Here is a 20,793-nt window from a genome sequence, read left to right as displayed (position 1 = left end):
CAACATTTTACTGATGACTTTTTGGTTTTCCATTTGTCTTTCGTTCATTTTCCTTCCTTTAAAATCTTTCCCATTGCTTGTAAAAGATCAGAAATTGTTTGTGGAGCAACACTTAATCTTTATGCAAGTTGTTTTTGAGTTTCACACGCATCTTCATGCAATAATGCTTGTAATTGTTGGTCTTCAAACATTTTTGGTTGACCTGGACGTTCTTTGTCTTTCACATGGAAACCATCACTTTTAAAGCGTTTAAACCAGCTTTCACAAGTATCTTGAGATGGAGCATGTTCACCATAAGCTTCCTGAAGTATAAGATAACTTTCAGCATCACTTTTCTTCAAAATAATGAACTAAAACTTCCCGCAAATGCTATTTGTTTTGGCACGAAATTCGACATTTTTAAGCGTAAAAATATCTATGATGTTAACACCTTCAGAAAATTTGACATATGAAGTTTTGAAGCTTGCTATCAATACCACAAAATAGCACACATATCAAATCGCATATATATGAACATATGTGTAACTCCATCTATTGAAAAAAATCCGCATTGTTAACCCATACACCTGGTAAATATCTTGCTAGGCTTAAAACAATTATTATTTGTTTAGAATGGCCAAAAATAGGTTCTTGGCCATTCCAACGCTAAACTCTAGTGCTAGGAGTTTCTGCTCTGCTCAATCAACAGGAGCTTGTTCACTTCAAGAACTATACTTGGGTATATCTCAAGCCTCAGAATCAGCATTTCCTGAAACAGCCTCCCTTCACTCCATCTGGGGCATGAGATAACTCTAGAGCCAAAGATGTATTTACTTATAAATAAAAAGAGTAGACAAAGGGAAATCTTTGGTACTGATGTATGCAGTTCTTGGGGTGAAAAAGAAGCTTCCTAAGTAAATTTGACACCTAAAATGTTTCTAGGCAGGTCCATTTGTCTTGTTTTTCTCTATCCAGTCAAATCCAGTTCTCAGCCCTCTTACTGTTCCTAAATTCTTATAATTCCTTTAATTTCCCTCCCTAAAGAGAGTAGTGTTATTTATTTTGGTTGAATCTTCAACCTGCCCATGAACATTTAGCTAAAAGATATTTATTCATTCTAGCAGTAAACAGAATCCATGTGTTTATGTTACCATTTATAAGTTTTTCTTTTTCCCATTAGAGACATTAGAATCAGCATAGCAAGTATATAGTAGACCAGTAATATATGTTTGTTGAATGAACAAATTAACGAGATAAGAGATGGGCAATTTATAACCTGAATCAAACTTGTTAGTACTTTTCAAATTATCAAGGCTAGCAAAGCAAAAACACAGAAATCTAATTAATTCTATTAATAAAGTCTGGACCCAGTCACATTTACCAGTTTTTACTTCTAGCTATCCCCAAGCTCTTCCTACTACGCTAAGCTAAGAGAATATAAGTAACAAATAACTGCAAATAAAATCAGAATTATAATAGAAATTTACATGAACACCAAGTAAAACTAAAGAAAAATAAGTCAGAGGTTATAAATTCTAATGTTTCATTTTTATTAGGGCTGCTGGAATATTTTTTAGATCCTGGGGAAACAACTAGTGTATAATTTAATGGTTCACAAAATTTTCAAAGTGTAAGCATTTCCAACATTAGATTAACCTTGAATTACACATAAGCAAAATCCAAAAAGTTATCTCACTTTTAGCACAAAGCAAAACTTTCTCTATGGGAAAGGGTGCAAGTGATGCAGTTCCCAAATGTCAGGTGACCTAAGCCATCACAGTCACTTCAGTGCCTACTAAAAACATATTCCCAACACTTCTCAATCAGAATGTCCAACAAAAGGTCCAGGAAGCTGTATGTTTAGCAGATAGTCCAGATGATCTTGTGAAGAGAATAGGCTGGAAACCAATGGAATGGAAGTCAGAGAACCTAGCTGCTAAGGTCAATCTCAGAGACACAGGTAAAATTAAGTTTAACTAAGCACCTGAGACAGGGGTATTTGGTTCCAACTTTGTCAAATTTCACTTAATCACTGACCTTGTTTCCTCATCAGAAACAGAAATGGGGTAAAATTATATCATTTTAAGGCCTTGAACTCTAAAATTCAGTGATAAAAAATATTTTAGCCCTAACTGGTTTGGCTCAGTGGATGGAGCATCCGCCTGCGGACTGAAGGGTCCCAGGTTCGATTCCGGTCAAGGGCATGTACTTTGGTTGCGGTCACATCCCCAGTAGGAGGTGTATAGGAGGCAGCTGATTGATGTTTCTCTCTCATCGATGTTTCTAACTCTCTATCCTTCTCCTTCCTCTCTGTAAAAAATCAATAAAATATATTTTTAAAAATATTTTATTATGTATTGGTATCTACTCTAGGCTCAAAAGTAATCTCATGGGAAAAAAATTTTTAGAGAAAAATATCTCATCAGATCATAAAAACTATTACACAAATTCTAGTAAGGAAAGCCTTCTCAATAGTTGGTTGATTTAAGGTTTCAATTAGCTGACAAACCCTTACTTTCTTCTTAAGCACCTGGCATCATGAATCATACCCACCAGGCTCCTAGATAAACTGAATTTATTCCAAGGCTGTGTAGCTCAGTCTGGCCATTTCACATGACTGGAAAGGTGAGCATGTGATATCACAATTTACCTTTTAGGGCCTTCTCATGTCAAAATGTTGTGGCCATTTCCAAACAAGCGACCAAAGGACTAGAGGAGGAAGGTAGAAAAAGGGAGGCAGAGGAAGAAAGTAGGTAGGAAATCCTACTCAGACCAAAATGAGCTGATAGACTTCAAGATATATGTACGTCTCTCTCCTTCCTTTGCAAACTAGAGTCCCGTTGCACGAAGAGATTCGTGCAATAGGCCTTCCCTTCCCCTGGCTGCCGGCACCCGTTTTCCGCCGGCACCTGGGACCCAGGCCTTGGCTCCTTCAGTCTTCGCAGCTCTGGACGGAGCCTTCAGTCTTCGCTCCGCCGCTTTGCCCCTACGTATGCAAATTAACTGCCATCTTTGTTGGGTTAATTTGCGTACTCTCCTGATTGGCTGGTGAGCGTAGCGGAGGGATGGTTAATTTACATGTTTGTCTATTATTAGGTAAGATTATATTTTCTCTAATTCAAGGTCTTCTATTCTAGTGTTTTCTTTTTAAAGAAGGTAATGGGAAACGCAACCTCCCTGAACATGTAATACTGTGAGTTTAGTATTTATTGAATTTTGCATTTAGGGACATCTGGAAACAATCTCTTATTAATGTTAAGTGTAATATGTGACACTTTGCCACTGTGTTTGTTTATATATACCAAACTGTTTTTAGGCTACTTTGAAATATCAAAGGGATAATTTGTGCAGAGAGGTATGGGCAAAGAGCATAAGAATTAAAATCTGAAAGCAAGGGTTCACATACTGGTACTAACTGTCAATCATAAACCATCATGTCTCTCTGATCAAGTCATTTCACCTCTCTATGCTTTAGTTTCTTCTACAATATGAACGAAAACTGAGCTATATACTTGAAAGGGATGTGGTTAGAATAAAAGATGAGGCAATTTTTAAATCAAACCCCACAAAGCCTCTATATTAAATATTTCATTTTACTAAGTAACTAAACACTGTATTTTTGCTTTTGTTGTTGTTAATCCTCACCCGAAGATATTTTTCCATTGATTTTTAGAGAGAGTGGAAGAGAGATGGAAAGACAGAAACATCGATGTGAGAGAAACACATTGATTGGTTGCCTCCTGCACATGCCCTGACCAGAGCCCAAGCCAGGGCAGAGCCTACAACCAAGGCATGTGCCCTTGACTGGAATCGAACCTGGGTCTCTTTGGTCTACAGGCCGACACTCTATCCACTGAGCCAAACCAGCTAAGGCTATTTTTGCATTTTTAAAAAGCAATTCAAAGTAAGTACACATTCCACAAAAAATTATCATCTCATTAGAAGGAATAAGCTACTCAATCAATTTTTTTAAAGGCACTCTCACTGTTATGCCACTATTTTTGAGTATCTGATACCATTAACTTGTTGAAGGATTCCAGCTTTACTGTTTTCAAAAACAAGATAAAAAAAATATAATCTTCAACATCTCTGTAAACATGTCTGACCAAATAAGCATTTGCTGAGCTATTAACAAAGGTTTTAACTAAAAACATCACCTGAAAATTGAGCTAAGATATCTTTGAAAACAGAAAACATTGGCAAATTAGAGTACAATGAACCATGAAGGAAAAAAGTAAAAATGCTCTATTAACTTTATCATTTTTTGTTACTCTTCATATATCTGTCACAGATAGGTGTTCCTTAACTAATAATATGCAGCCATGGTTCTAAACATATGCTCTATAAATACTCATTTAAAACTTACAATTGACTTTTCTGCCAAGTATTAAGTGAGAGCTAAAATTCTAAGGAAAACTTCAAAATCCACAATGTTACCTAAAGGAAAACAGGAATATGACTGTTTCTGTTATACTTAGCCAACATTAACAGTACTGTCATTAGAGAAGTGAGTAATAAGCACAGGGATTCTAGAACTAGACCTGTCTGGACTTAATCCTGGGCCTACCACTTACTAGTTGTATGAGCTGGAGTAAGTTTTCAAACTTCTGTGCTACAGTTTCCTCATCTACTACAAAATAGGAATAACAACATTATTTCTCTCTTAAGGTTGATGTTAAAATTAAATGGAACAGTGAATGGCACATAGTAATTATTCAGTATTAGCTATTATCATTAAGTGCACTGTAATCTAGAATGACAAGACCAGATCTCTTTCTATAAGTCAGATCTCCCCACAACCATCTAGCCAAGGGATCAAGGACTCATAAAAGCCACATAAATAGGAAAGATGTGATTTTAAATCTCTTTAAAACAGCAAAAGGTTTGTTTGTTCCTTTGTTTGACAAATAAAATGATTTATCAAACTCTATATACTAGTATAAAACACTAAAACTGTTCATTCATCCAATGTATTAAGTAACTATAGTTTACCAGCCCCTTTCTCTCTTAGGCACTCTTAAACATCCCTTTCTCCACAATTTGAAAAACATTACTCTAGGATAATCAGTCCAGAAGCATTACAAAGGTGAATGGCCCCAGTAGTGAGGATAAGGGTTGGCAGAAGATATCTGAACCCTGAGTTTCCTGTAACTCAGATAGTTCCAGATCTCCAAATTTACCCTTACTCTGGTCATATGCTTATACATTTAAGAAACTTACTTATTAAAACCTTAAAATTTTAAAGCAAAAACAGCCATTATATATTATCTAGTCCAATCTCCAAATTTCACAATTTAGAAATAGAAGTCCACAAAAATTCACATTAAGAAACAAAATAGAACGGTGACAGATATTTTAAACAAATATATAGCCTACTAAAGGCCCGCCCAGTGCACGAAATTCGAGCACGGGGGCCAGGGGGTCCAGGGCTCCTGGCTGGATTGCCCCAAAGAGGTAGGCTGCGTGCGCTGGGCCACAGGAACCCTGGTGGAAGCCGCGCGGAGTGGCTGCTGGGCCCTGCCCCCACAGCACATGCATGGGGCAGTGCGAACCCCACCTCCACTGTGCTCACAGCCATCTTGTGACAGCGTGAGGGCATCACACAGTGAGGGCGTGACAACTACTTAGCCTTTTATTAGTAAGGACTGTACAGAGGACATGTTAGTCTGCTAAACTGGAACTATTTCTAGACTAATCTGTCCTCCTTTGTGTCATCCATGGGTCAATTTATAGTCAAGACCCCCAGAGTCCATGCAGAATGTCTGGAGACGAAAGCCAGTGGGAATGTGCTCTGATCCAAAGTCAGTTTAGGGTACTCAGCCATACAAGTTTGTGGATTTTCAATTTGGTACTGCAGAGACCTCTGATTCACTCACCTTAAAAGCTAAATGCGTCATGTCAGTGTGGCCTTACATATTGAGGAGTACTGTTTCTTAATACAGAAATGAACAAGAAAAGTAATTAAGTTTTTCTACACAGATGGATAATATAGAACAGTAGATAAGTGCTCATGTTTGAAACAAAGACCTGAGTTTGAATTTTGCTCAGCTGGGTCAAATCATTTGTTAATCTTTCTAAATTCAATGAGAAATTAATGGAAATACTGATTGAAGGTCTCACCTCACAGGGTTACTGAGAGTACTAAATGCACATAAAGCACTTAATACACTGGCTAACACACAATAAGCATTCAATTACTGATATTTTATACAAAATTCTATGAACCTGTCATGGCATCAGGACTGGAAATAGGGAGAGGCAAAGCAGATGCCTAGAGCACAAATTTGAGCTCTGACTTGCATGACAACATGCCTCCTTAAATTTTGGACCCTAGGCCCCAGGTGCCTCACCCTAGCCCTGCCCCTACATAGCACACACAATGATAGCCTAATACTGATATCACAATATCATAAAGGCCACATGATTACCACACACATCTTTAAAACCTTATTATAAATAAATAACTGGGTCACCAAAAGTTACATATCATCCAAAACAAACTACATAGTTCTGGAATACTTAAAATAATTTAGCCATTAACTGCATGTTAACACAATTTGCCAAGCCCATGTTGAAATTACTTTTTATTCTTTTAATGTGCATACATCAACTTAATAAAGTTGGGGCCCAGAAACAGACTGAGTAACTGAGTGAAATCTAGATGTGATCAAGGACCTTTAAGATAATTCATAAAAGATAATCTATACAGGGTAGTCAAAAGTTGACAACAATAGAATCGAAGGATTCCTTACCTCTGAATTAGCTGATGGGAAATGTGAACAACAAAAATACCAACCACTGGCTTCTAAAATATTTCTGTACAACTAGTTCAGGGGAAAGAACACACATCTCTTTAGTTATGACAAGACTCAATTATATTTCCTATTCAGTGCCTAAAGTTTTGTTAAAACCAGGTCTGAACAAAATTTAAACATTTGTTGGAGGACGGGAAACAAATGTGTCCTCTGAATAGGTCTATCTTTTGCCCATGGAATTCTTAATCTAGTTAGTGGCTCATGAATCAAATAATGTCTAACTGAATATCCTTAAGTATTTAACTGAGATACATCCTTCTATTTTCCTTTTTATTAGTATGTGTGATCTCCTGTTTAAATTTCTCCAATATAATCCCCAAACTGTCCTTTAAAATCCCTTAGAAATTTGACTCAATTTAAGCACTCATACCGGTCCTATGTTCTCTGCTGGAAAGTACAATCTAAGGAGACTATTCCACATGGATCTGCTCTGCATCACTTACAATCTTTGATATCTACTAGTTAACTTAATGACTCCTAATTACCTAAGGTTCTTTATGCAATGTATATTTTCTTTACCTTGTCTTACAAAATTCATTTCCACCAAAATGTTGCCACAAGACCCTCAAACGTTGACAAAATACCAGCTCCAGGTAACATATTGACTCTGGCAGGTTCTATCTTGATAATGACATTTAACATCACCTTTAGCTCCTACCTGATCTCAAATACAAACGCTATTAGTCACAAGAAGAAATAAGGATGAGAATGGTATTTATTTATGTTTTATACACAATTCCTCACATAACCTTCACTTGCAAAAATTCATTGTTAATGAAGCACACCAAAATTAAAGTGGGAACTCAGAAATCTCTCAAGTTTTACAATATTGCCAAAATGCTAATTTTATTATAAAGGTATCCAAAAAGTATGTGATTTCTGCATAAAAGACCACAACATTATTGAAAATCCTTTGGAATTAAGAAAGCCTTGCAAAAATCTGAACTGGTATAAGGAGCAGGATATTCCAGAGGTCAGGTCTGATTCATTTAGCATTCCCAACTGTCTTTTTTATAGCAACCTTATGTAAGTCTATGAAGGCAGCAGAGGTGTGACATTTTAAGGTTTGGCCATTCCTTAATTCCACTGGATTTCCAGTTCATCCTGAAGGCAGGATAAAGCAGGGAAGATGTGTCAGTGCCAGAAACCAAATGGTAAGTTAGAGAAACTATCATTGTTCTATTTTCTTAACAGCTTTAACCAAAAATTATCAAATGAATTGATGAATGTGAAAGTACTTAATATATCAGAAAGGAGGTGAAGGGGATCAAGAGGTAAAAACAAAAAAAAATCTGGAAATAAATATATATCAGAAAGGCTAAATGTCCACATAATGGTCTTTCCATAATGTCCACATAATGGTCTTCCCCTTCTATCCACTATATTATAAATGTCCTAAAGCAAAGTTTTACTCTGCATAGTTAGTCTAAGTCAGTAACAGTGTTAGTTGGAGATGTGGTGATGAAAAGTCAGCCACAGTCCATGCCCTTGAGGGTGTGCAGTCTTGCAGGGAAGAAAGAAATTAACAAAAATTAGACATGTCAAGCTGCCAGTTTGTATAAATCAAGGAGCATACCTGTATTACGTTTTATATCTATACTAGGGGCCCAGTGTACTAATTCATGCACCTTGAAAGGAACTATGGGCCGCGAGGCTGCAATAGGCAAAGGGGTGGGTCTAGGCCCATCCTCCGTGCCCCTGCCCAGCCCCTCCTGCCACGGAACCTGGTCACCTGTCTGCAGCCCCACTCCCACGTGCTGATGGCACCAGCCTGGCTCACACCTGCTGAAGGCATGAAGCGATTGGGGCCTGAGCTGTCAGCGGGTGTGAGCGGCAGCTGCTGCCTAATCACCCCGCAGGAGCAGGGGGAGGTGGAGAAGCCCTCAGGGGCGATCAGGGCCAGCAACCACTGCTCGCACCTGCTGATGGCGCCGAGCAATAGGGACTGGTGCCGGGCACTGGCGGGGGGTGTGAGCGGCAGCTCCAGCACCAGCTGCGGGTGCGAGTGTGACCTGCGCTGGCAGTGGGTGTGAGAGGTGGCTGCCAGCCCCCGATATCCCCTCAGGAGCAAAGGGAGGTGGAGAAGCCCTGAGGGGTGATTGGGGCTGGCAGCTGCTGCTCGCATCCGCTAATGGCGCCGATTGATTGGTGCCGGCGCCTGGCACCAGCATTGGGTGAGAGAGGAAGCTTTGCCGCCAGCAGTGGGTGTGAGCGGGGCCAGCACCAGCAGCAGGTGCAAGCGCCAGGTGGAACTGCGGCACGCGGGAGCAAAGAATTTTCAGTAACCATCAGAGGCTGGCCTCGATGACAGCGACTAGCGCCCTGCCTTGCTCTGGCGGCCCCACTCATCTGCTCACCTGCTCCACCATCCCGCCGCAGCCGATGTCTGCCAGTTCCGCGCACGCCCCCGGTGGTTAGCGCACGTCATAGCAACCGGTTGTTTGGTTGTTCCACCGTTCGGTCTATTTGCATATTAGCCTTTTATTATATAGGATCTATATCTATCTATCTATCTACACACACACACTATATATACATACATATATATATACACTCTATGTAAGTTCAACAAACATGCTTAACATTTTTTTGAAGAAAACAGCCCTAGCTGGTTTGGTTCAGTGGATAGAGCAATGGCCTGCAAACTAAAAGGTCCCAGGTTCGATTCGGGCCAGGGCACATGCCTGAGTTGAGGGCTCGCTATCCACCCCCACCCCCAACCCAGTAGGGGGTGTGCAGGAGGCAGCCGATCCATGATTCTCTCTCATCATTAATGTTTCTCTCTCTCTCCCTTTCTCTTTGAAATCAATAAATACATTTTAAAAAAACAGAAAAATAACTATTAAAATATATAATGATCATAATTCCACCCCATGCACATAAACCCCAAAATAAAAGAGATGAGATATGGACTTGCTATCCCGTGCCACCCCACCATACCCCACCAGATTTAAACTCACAGTGGCTCTCACAATGAGCAACTCACCACACTGTGATTCCTGTACTATTCCTATAATGTTACGTATTTCTTTTCCAACATGGCCTCTGAACAACAAGTCAATACTTCACCTAGCACTTACAAGAAAAGTAATTCTATGCCGATGCTAGAGGAAAAAGTGGCTATGTTGAAATTATGTTAGTTTCCAAAGTGGTAACCTCCAAAGGGATTTTTTCAATTGTTTGAATACAAGTAGTTTTTGCCTGCCACACTGACTTTAGCATCGAGGGTACAACTTCTCTGTTAACTGCAACTCTAAATCTAACTGCCCTCTAATAGAGCTCAATCACTAACATGATTTATACCACAATAATTAAAAATAAGGTCTCCTGAATCTACGTGGATCCAAATCCTAATTCTAAGCAACTGCTGGTTGTGTGAACGTGGGCAAGTTGCTTAAGCTCTCTATGCTTTAGCTTCCTCATTTACACTGGGGATAACAGTGCCTCTACCTCAGAGAGTTGTTGAGAGGATTATGAGATCATGTAAAATGTTTAGTATGATGCCTGCCACTTAGTTACCACTCAATAAGTATTGGCCTTCATATTATATCCCAACTCATTCCAAAGAAAATTTAAGGCAGTTTCATACATAAGATATACTCAATAAATATGTGATAAATGAAATAAATTGTCATTACTATAAAATCTACACTTAATTCTGGTAAATTTAACTCCAAGGTGCTGGCCTGAGTAAACAGTAGTGACTACCACTTAATATGTTCCATTCCTGCTACCCAATAATTCATAAGCCTGCTGTTAAAATCCCATTTTTATTTTCTCTCTTCCTTCCTTTCTTTCTTTTTTTTTTTTTTTTTAACAACACTTGATTCTAGGCAACTGTAGAAAGGTGAGAGTGAAACTAAATAGATCCAATTTTGGGTGGTTAAAAAAAAGGATTACCCATTACAAAAATGTAAGGGTGACCTCAAAAAATAAGATTGTGATATTACAATACACCCAAGTTTCAATCAATGTAGCTAAAAGGAGAAAACTGAATTTTTTGTCTTCATACAGACAAAATAGATCACCAAGTTACATTGTTTACCTTTCTGCAAATAAATTATTTCTAATTGCTGCAATGAAGGTGCTTTCATTTTTTACACTGTGTATATTCCTAAAACCAAAGTCTCTGAGACTGCAACTTTTCATGACATTTCAAATGCAATAATATATACAATCAATCACACTAACTTCTAAATCACTTTTACAGTTTATATTATGGAGAAAATTTATTTATCATGGCATTAACTTCAAATTCTTAGTAACATTATCTATCATTTTGACCTGAAGAAACCAACAACATGTAAGAAGTAGTACTTCAGTTTTATCCTCCACATCTTTGTTATAAGATAAAATTTTATCCAAGATTCTAATAACAGAACTGACTTTTAAGAAAGTGAGTTTAGAATTTATCCAAGACTTATATTTAATAAAAGCTGGGAGAATTATCAAATTATAAAGCCAAATATCAACATCACTTTTTTGACAATATCTTGTGGGAGAGTGAATTGGTAAACTCAGGAAAGCATATAAGACCACAGCAACTCAGAGCTTTGAATTTATTCTTTGTCCATTCCTGTTATACTGCAAAGGATTAAAGAATTTTTCAGGACCAAAATCTAATACAAATTTATTCCTGAAATTTAGTTTACATGTTAATAAAATAAGATATTTTTACTCTCATAAGTATCTAGGTTGATAGCAAATAAAATATTGCCGTAAAACTTAACGAAATATGAATTTTTTCAAGAAGCCCAAAGGTACCTGTCTAAAGCAAGTAATATTAAACATAAAAGTCAAAGGAAGATACCATGGTTAAAAATCAAAATGCAACAACAAAGTAAAAAGGAAATATTTTGTTGAGGACAAAATTAGATAACTTTAGGCAAGAAGAGAATTCATTAGAAGTTAGTTTCTTCTATTTTGTTATAATGAATGTTGCTTGCAAAATACAGGACAGGATAAGGTCTCTTAAAATGCTCTGTTATAGAGAAAGTTTGCTGTAATAGAAAATGACTCTTGTGTCATTTGCCCATAGAAAACTATCCTGATTTTATTTGTCTTTTAAGATATATTTTTATTGATTACAGAGAGGAAGGGAGGAGAGATAGAAACACCAATGATAAGAGAGATTCATTGATCCTCTGCCTCCTTCAGACCCCACATTGGGGACCAAGCCCACAACCTGGGCATGTGCCCTGACTGGGAATTGAACTGTGATCTCCTGCACTGGTTCTCAGGTCCATGCTCAACCACTGGGCCACACTGGCTGGGCAACTGCCCTGATTTTAGAGCCCTCCCAAGAAATATCTTTCTACAATTTATATTAAACTTCTGTCAGTAACTCCTTTTTATCTGAGGGGGGGAAGCATTTCTGCTTCACTCATTTCTGCATTTCTGTCCCTAGCAGAGTGCCGGAGGCACTGTGCATGAATGCACTTATTTGTTCAATCATTTATTCATTCATTTAGCAAATATTTACTGGGCATTTACTTTATGCCAGATATTGTGTAAGAGAATTAAGGCACATGACATATGACAGGGCCCTGCTTATAGCCTAGTGAGGGATTCAGACATTTATCAAATAAATATAGAAACAGTTAAGTTCCTATTGTGATGCTGCTACAAAGGAGAAGTACAGAGGGTGGTGAAAACATCATGGGAACTTACTCTAATTTTAGGAAGGAACGGTCAAGGAGGTCAGGAAAAGTTCCCCTGACATTTAAACTGAGACTTGAAAGTTACTAGAAGTTCGCCAGCTTTGGGAAGGGGAAGAGAAGCAGACAGGCAGGGGGGAGAGAGCATATACAAAGTCCCCCAAGTCAGGAAAGAGTTTATGTACCTAGTAATTGAAAGGCACAGTAAATGAGAAAGGCTGGGGATAAAGGCAGAGAGCTAGATAGGAGACAAAATATAAATTGTCAGTATAAAACAGAGTAAGAGGGTAACAGTATCTGAATATTTGAGTCACTTAAAGTCTTTTTCTCATGCAAAATAAATAATCTAAGGAAACTGAGTTGAGTCTACAATATTCAAGATCTACAGAAAGAACACCTGCATAATGCCTTGGTTCCACCAGTGACCAGTTACATGTCTTTGCACTTAACCAATCTAAAACTCTTCATTCTCTTTGTAAACAGGTACTCAATATTTTAACTACTGGGAATACAATGATAACACACATATTCTTATGACCTTATATCTTTAAAGACAAAGAGAAAGATGTAATGGGAGACATTCTAAGTCCTGTAAGAGATGATGTCAAATGGCTGACACAAGGCTCCAGCAAAATCGCTATAAAAATGGAAGTGCCCACATCAACCTGTGAACCTTAAATTCTTCAATGTGCAGATATTCAAAATGACCACAGTATTCCAGTATGTGACTGAAAGATACAGAAACGTTACTCCATCATGACAACATAGGTGAAGTATAAAAACTTGATCTCAGAAATGAAGAGAAGTTAGTGGGAAAACTAAACGAAGGGAAAAAATAACACATGCTGAGCAAGTGCATTATATTGTTTACTTCCAAATTTTCCTGACTTTTACTTCAAAAGCTCATTCCACAACCTCATAGCTGCATGCCAAAAGGCAGAAAGACTCATCTCACACTTCCCCAACAAAAAGTAGATGCCTACATTGCCTTCCATAAAATAACATTCTTGCTTTCCTATCACTCACTCACTCATGTTCAGCGTATGGTCTACTTAAACTACAGCATCCTTCCAATTCAGCACAAAGCCAGGTAACCCCCACATAATTCTCCATTTGTTTAGCGGGTCTTCCTTCTTTCTGTACTGCATTCCTCGTGGTGCTGTGTTATCCCTGATTTTACTTCATTCTACAGTACTATACCTCTCTCCTATTTTAAATGTCATATTAATTTCCAGACCATCTTAACTTCAATCATAGGGGAAACTAATACCTGATTCTAGCAAATGTTTTTGCGTTTACAGTATTAATAACTGCAAAGTACATTCAAAATGCAGCATATTTCGATGTATACAACAGTAAACCAGGACTGATTACCTGCTCTCACCTGACTCTTGTTTATAAACTTACCAAGAAGAAATCCTGAAGTCAATGAACACACTCCAAATTCTATTAAACAACTAACTACCCAATAATATTCATGAGCTTTAACTGGTCATAGTAACACCTGTACAGGGTAAGACTAGAACAAGTACAGTACTTTCTACTTAATATAAAACATAAATGTCCCATTTTTCCATTCTTTAATTTAAATTAAGGATGAGTTAAAAATCATAGATGATGCCAAGAAAAGTGAAATGTGTACGAGCCTGGTGTTATTTATGCAAACATCCCAGAGTCAAGAAAACGAGGGGAAAAGAAATTTTTTTAAAAAATCAACAAAAATGTGCTATTGCCTCCAAGAAATGCAATGTATCTTCTTTTCTAATAATGATCACACGAAACTCTCTTGATGCTGTATTCTTTTTGAAAAGTGTAAAATAAGTTTTACGAAAGAATTTCAATCCCATTGTGGTCAGTTTTATGAAATGAGAGAAAAAAACAGCCCTAAGGTAGGATGGGAAAATAATCATCTTTTAACTAAGGGGTGGGAAGTATTATTTCAACTGACTTTCCCCCATATCACTGTCTACTGTTTAAAGTAGTAGTACAGTCCATCACTTACTATACCCCTAATAAAAGAAAAAAAATATGTAAGTTGAAACCGATTTTTTTCCCCAAAAGGTCAGAATGTGTCCTTTTTTTTTTTTTTAATGGAGGAAATCCTCCCCTGTTCAAAAGGTCTTCTCCTCACAAATGGCTTCTTAAAAATACCTAACATGCTTTCCTTTCCAACTTCCTCCACCCTCTTCAGAAAACACAACCAGCTCTCTCTCGGGGGCAGCAGCCGACCCAGAATCTGGACTACAAACTCCCATCTGTCCCCACGGGTGTGACCTTGGGCACCTCACTCTCCCCTCCGTCTCCCCATCAGCATCCCAAGGCGAATGCTCTCTGCAAGCAGTCGAGGGGCACACGCATCTCAGCAATTACACCCAAGAGGGTCAGGGCTTTCTGCTTCGGGCAGAACCACCTCCGTGGAGGGGCCACATCATGAACCTGGAACTGAATCCCTAGGTCCCTGTCCACGTCTGACTCCTGCTGGTACAGCTCTCTTTCCCCAAAGGGCATAACCTGAGTCACGCCAACAACAGAGCCCTACGCGCATTTCCCTTCCTCCTCTCCTCCCTATCCTGCTTCTACAGCGGGGAAAACAGCAGCCTCGCCCCCCCTCCCCAAGCCACACCTGGCGAGGACCCCACCCCAGGTACATCCGCCCCCTCCCTTCTCCGGGGGCACCAGAGGCCAACCTCGCCCTTCCCCTCCGCCCCCACCCAGAGGAGACTTCCTGGAGGCGTCCGGGCCCCAGCGGGGTGAGCGGCGCTTACACACCGCTTTACGCCACTCGCGTAGGGGAGCCTCGCTGACGCCCATAGGGCCCCGTTCCCAGCCCCGTCCGCTCCGCCTGCCAAGAACCAAGCCCGAGTGCCCCCGCCACGGCCCTGGGGTGACCCCAAACCTCTTAGGCTCTGCGCAGGGCTACGGGAACGGAGACGGAAGCGCCGCACCTTACCGGCCACTGAGGCACTGACTTCACTTCCCACCTTCGAGCCCTCTTCAACTCCCGGATCAATTCACTCCGGCGACGCCGGAAGGACCCGAGAGGAACCAGGCGTTGTCCGGAATCCTGCCCAGCCGGAGTCGCGCAGGGGCCTATGGGGACTCGTAGTTCCACTCGCCGGCGGCGTCGGCACTTCCTGCACCTGCAAGACTACACTTCCCGGCAGGCCGTGCGGTGGAGCCTAAGACGATGGGTGGGGACACTTCTAGCCAATGGGAGGAGAGTTCCCTGCCTTTGCGGGAGTTGGTGAATTGAACTGAGAGGGTGCACGGAAAGAGGAGGAAGGGAGGGGTCAGCTCTCACCTGCGCCAATCAGGGTGCCGGGTCGGCCCGCGGCTACTCACCCATTGTGGGGGCGGGCTAGCGGAGCCCAGGAAGGAAGGGAAGTGGGTGGGTGGGCAGAGTTCAAAGTAGGGAACGGGGAGCTACTGAGCTGTGGACACGGGCGGAATGGACGCATGTGGGGAGTCGCCGGGGTGGAGGGACGGTACAGAGTGGGGACGGTCCCTGGCCCCAGGAGCAGCTTGCACGGAAGCGGCCGAGCTCCAGACACTTCGGGCGGCCAGACCTGCGAGTCGGAGAGAGAGAGAGGTTGAGCCTGGACTCCTCGCGGAGGTGCCCGGGCGGAGCGGGGCGGGGGGCGGGGGTGGTTAGCACCGGGTGTGAAGCTACGGAGAGACAGGAGAGAGGTCCCCAGGGAGAGGGACGCAGCCGAATAGCTGCCGAAGTGCAGGGATCGGGAGGTCCCGGACAGCATCTTCCCGCCGCCTCCAGCCGGGGCAGCTGCGGAACAGCAGGGGGCGGAGCCACGGCCGCCGAATCCGCCAACTAGAGGCGGGGAAGGCGGAGCTTGTGTCCCCGTAGCAGCCGAAGGCGCAGCCTGGACTTAGTTTTCCCGGAGAGAGGAGAGCTGGAACGCGAGAGGAGCGGAGCGGAGCGCAGTCCTCTGAGCAGCAGCTCCCGCATCCCGCCAGGGCTTGCAGGTGTGTGGGAGGTAAGCCTCAGTGTGCCTTCTGGCGCCTGCACCTTGCCCGGGAGAAAGCTTCTTGCCGTAGGAATTATATCAAGGCACGGCTGAAAAAGAGTCTGTCTGACTCGGGTTAAGAGAACTGGTGCAAACCCTTTTAGGTGAAATGTACATTTTTCGACTTTGGCGAGGGGATGGGAAGCAAAAGGTGGCTTGACTCTGGGTATAAAGGGCGTGGCTAATGTTTTTTGTGTGAGTTGTGCCATGAAAACTGTTCAGGGCGATTGCAAGATTGAGGGAAAGGATATCCTGTTCATTGAGAACAAGGTGAATGTTAGTTATCTAGATAGGTGCGTAGCTGGTAAAAAAAAAGAAGAAGAAAGAAAGAAAGAAAAATTGTCACCGATACAGAATTACTTCCGAACTCTTTCATTGGGAAAATAACTTTGCATTCTTCAATATCTACCCTTTACATTGTCTTATCAGATTGTCATGCCACCGACCTGTTTTCCCGGGTGGTGGTACTGCAGGTTCCTAGGATTGAAAGAGATTTGTATGAAAGAAGCAAATGCAGGCAGGAATAATCACGATGACTAAACCTATCAGAAGAACTTTTGCCAGCAATAATGTAGAAATATGTTTTCGTAGATGGATACTTAGCTTTCCGTCCAGCGGCTTTAGACTATTGGAACAAAGACCGGGACTCAGCCTACAGTAGGAACATATGATGTACTTCATTGCTGCTCCTAATTCTGTCGTTTGTACGTAACCGGTAATATTTGTACATTACAAAAAAAAAACAAAAATAAATTTAAAAGTACAAGGGAAGCTGTGAGAGGATCTTTTCTGCTTAAACAGCATGTGCTAATTGATTACCCTTCGTATGGGTTATGATGGGATCACAATTAGAACACTTGTACTAGTGTCATAAAATAAGTTTATTCTTGGTATTAAACCATATATGATGTAATGTAATTAAATACCTATGGTTGAAGATATGTTTTAATAGTAGGTGAAAATGAGAGAAGTATCTACCTTTGTGTAACTATGACAATATTGCAGCCTTTCCTTTTTAGAAAACTATGTAAAAAGCTATTTGCCTAGTTCTTTTCCTTTTTGTTAGAGGTTCCCCAGATCACATAGCTTTTAATCATAGTAGCATATTGCAGCACATTTTGCTCTGAAATGTTTTCATTGTGACTGTTGTATATTTGAGTTTTCCTGAATATTTTAATCTGGGTTTTTGTTTGTTTTTTTGAACTCCTGATTACCTTCTATTTTCTTGTTTTGTATGCTTTCTTGATTTTATATACAAGTTTTGGATTTTATTTTTCTGTAAGGCACACAAAATTGCTTTTTGAAAAGAAATGGCTGGAAGGAATTCTATTCATAGCTTAAAGTTCATTCCTACCAATGTGCTACCATGGCAAACCTAAGTGACTTATCACTGTATTTACTCCTCCCCTCCAGTACCCGCTTCCACACTCTCACACACCAGGGAAATATAGAGGCTGACAGGTCTTGGAAAACCAACTGCCTTTAGATTGTCCCCAGGCAGATCAGGTAGGTATTAGAAGCAGCTGAGGGTTCAAAAGAAAAAGCAACAGTAGCCACTAAACTTAGCAGCCATGCCAAGGGTCCGATTTAATCTTTGCTACATCATGGGAGAGTCTATTAATCCACATAGCTGATATGACCCTGTGAAAATGATTTTAGGTGCCTGGGAGGTGGGGGGAGAGAGGAATGGATGGTAGGGTATAGTGGGGCTTGGAAAATATTGTTTGCCCTTGTTATTTGTGATTATGTGGATTGTCCTGAGTCAGTCGTGGATTCTTTCTCAGACTCTGCTAGTGATTTATCCTGTTAAATTGAACACTTGCTGTCAATGGTTTATTTTCCTCGTGTAATAATAATAATCAATAACAATACTGGCAATGAAGTTCTTTCAGAGCCTTTATTAAAGATATTTTTGGAAGAGTTTGGTTGGAGATCAGTTAATAACCAAGTAAATGGGAAAGAAAATAAATATCAAACTGTTGAAATTCAGATGTACTTTGAATCACAACTATGCATATGTCTTCTACTCTGAGCTATAATGAAGGATAGCATATCATTAGGAAGGAATGAGTTTGTGATATTAAAGCACTGGATTTTTCACCTGTTTCCAAGATGAATTCTTTTTATTATGTCAATGAATGAGATTGGGTTCCTGTATCACTTGGGAGAAAGAAGATCATGTTTTTATAAGGGAGGATATCATTAGCAATATATGGTACTTGGGTAGTATATCTTGAACTCTTGACATATTTTAAATTGATGTTCATATTAAATCTCAGATAATCTGAAGACATTGATTGTATGTTACTGGTGTTGAGACGGTTTAGTACAAGGCAGTTCAGAATGTATGTAAAGCACTACCTAGGTTAAAAGCATATTACTGTATTTATTCTGTTCTTGATTTTTATTATTTGTGTATGGCTATCAGTGAATATATGATATGATGAGAAAGAAAAACAATGGAGTGCAGAATGTCTCTCTTGAATGGAAGATGCTCTGGAGATTAATGTTCTTTAGCCAGACTTGGTTACAAAATATATTTTGGACTATTTTTTAATTTAAAATGATAACTAAGCCTATTGAGTAGCATGGATTTCTCTTTCTAGCAGGAGGATTCACTGATGACTTAAAGGTTCAAGATCAAATGATTTTGGTGCAGTGGAGTAGGTAGGGTTAGGGGCTTTACCAAGTGGGAATAGATATGAAGAAAACTGAGAAATATACCCTTAGCAAGAACAAAGAGATTTAATTTTTTATTAATTAAATGCCTATAAGTGATTCCATGGCCTCCCACCCAATCACTAATCTTTAGAGGCCTATATCCATAGTGGGATACAGTACTTTCCTACATTGCCATTTTAATTGGAGTCAGACTGACATTAATTCATTAGATTTTTAATAATAATGGGTTATTAAAGGAAAGCAGAAAGATCATGCATGTATAGTCACTTCTAAGTGAAACTTACTATTATCTGGATATAATATTAAAAAGAAGTAAAAACCTAAAATTATGTTTTGCCCCGTAATAACAGAGGTACTTAAACCAGACACTGAAGATGTACAAGAGTCACACACACACTAGTCCCCTTTTAAACCAAACTCCTGAGGTTAAGAATTGCTTTGGGGATCAGGATTAATTATTATACAAAGATAAAGATATGTCATTCTGTTTTTAATCTTACCTCTTGTTTTCAGAATTTAGTTTTTAAAGTTTGGTGAGTGTGTTTTAAGTAACTATATTATTAGCTCCTGTAGAATACACACTTTTAAGAAAAATAGATTTTTATTGACTTCAGAGAGGAAGGAAGAGGGAGAGAGAGATAGAAACACCAGTGATGAGAAAGAATCATTGATTGGCTGCCCCCTGCACGCCCCCTACTGGGGATGGAACCTGCAGCTTGGGCATGTGCCCTTGACTAGAATCAAACCCGGGACCCTTCAGTCCACAGGCCAATGCTCTCCTCTGAGCCAAACCGGCTAGGGCTGGATTATACATTTTTTTCTATCTTTTGCTGGTTCTGAGTGCTGCATATCATGCTTAGCATAAAGAAATAGCCCTAACCTTGGCTGGTGTAGCTCACTTGGTTGTCCAGTGCACTGGAGGGTCACCGGTTCTATTCCAGGTCAGGATACATACTCAGGTTGCAGGTTCAGTCCCCTGTCGGGGCACTTATGGGAGGCAATAGATCGATGTTTCTCTCTCTCATTCTCCCGTTTTCTCTCTCTCTCTCTCTCTCTCTCTCAAAAATAAATAAATAAATAAATAAATAAATACCCTAGAACCACCTACTAAATTACAACCATTGACCCATACTTTTAAAAAAACGTTATTGAATTTATTGGTTAATAAAATTATATAGGTTTCTGGTGTATAATTCTATGAATATATCATCTGTATATTGTATTGTGTTCAACACCCAAAGTCAAGTCTCCTTCCATCACCATTTGTCCTCCCTTTACCTTCTTCCCTCTTTCCACCCCCTTTCCTCTGGTAATCCCATACTGTTGTCTGTGTCTGTGAGTTTGTTTGCTTAATCCTTCACTTTTTCCCACCCAGCTCCCCAAACTCCCTCCCCTCTGACAGCTGTTAGTCTGTTCTCTGTACCTATGAGTCTGTCTCTATTGTGCTTGTTAGTTCATTTTTTTCATTAGATTCCACATATCAGTGTAATCAAATGGTACATGTCTTTCTCTAGTTGGCTTATTTCACTTAGCATAATACTCTCCAGGTCTATCTATGCTGTTGCAAAATGTAAGATTTCCTTCCTTTTTTACAGCTGAGTAGTATTCCATTGTATAAATGTACCACAGCTTTTTTAT

General features: G+C 40.1%; 2 protein-coding genes across 5 annotated transcripts in view; one reads left to right on the top strand and one right to left on the bottom strand.

The window, feature by feature from the left end:
• The window catches only part of PDCD10 (programmed cell death 10), a 49,121-nt gene extending 33,595 nt beyond the window's left edge, over window positions 1-15,526 (bottom strand). The window contains exon 1 of one of the 3 annotated variants that reach the window (XM_070406867.1): window positions 15,348-15,526. The gene's annotated coding sequence lies outside the window, so the exon portion shown is untranslated. The remainder of the gene's footprint in view (window positions 1-15,347) is intronic. The other 2 variants (XM_070406866.1, XM_070406865.1) reach the window with 2 other exon arrangements.
• A 614-nt stretch (window positions 15,527-16,140) lies between these two features.
• Window positions 16,141-20,793, top strand: part of SERPINI1 (serpin family I member 1) — an 88,168-nt gene continuing 83,515 nt past the window's right edge. Inside the window, exon 1 of one of the 2 annotated variants that reach the window (XM_070406864.1) lies at window positions 16,141-16,432. The gene's annotated coding sequence lies outside the window, so the exon portion shown is untranslated. Of the gene's footprint in view, window positions 16,444-20,793 lie in introns of both variants that reach the window. The other variant, XM_070406863.1, reaches the window with a different exon arrangement.

The sequence above is a fragment of the Myotis yumanensis genome, unplaced genomic scaffold (assembly GCF_028538775.1).
Source record: "Myotis yumanensis isolate MYYU_CA2020_CCGP unplaced genomic scaffold, mMyoYum1.0.hap1 SCAF_2, whole genome shotgun sequence".
Taxonomy (NCBI): Eukaryota; Metazoa; Chordata; class Mammalia; order Chiroptera; family Vespertilionidae; genus Myotis; species Myotis yumanensis.
Note: the sequence above shows the minus strand (reverse complement) of the source record. Positions and strands in the feature narration are given on the sequence as shown.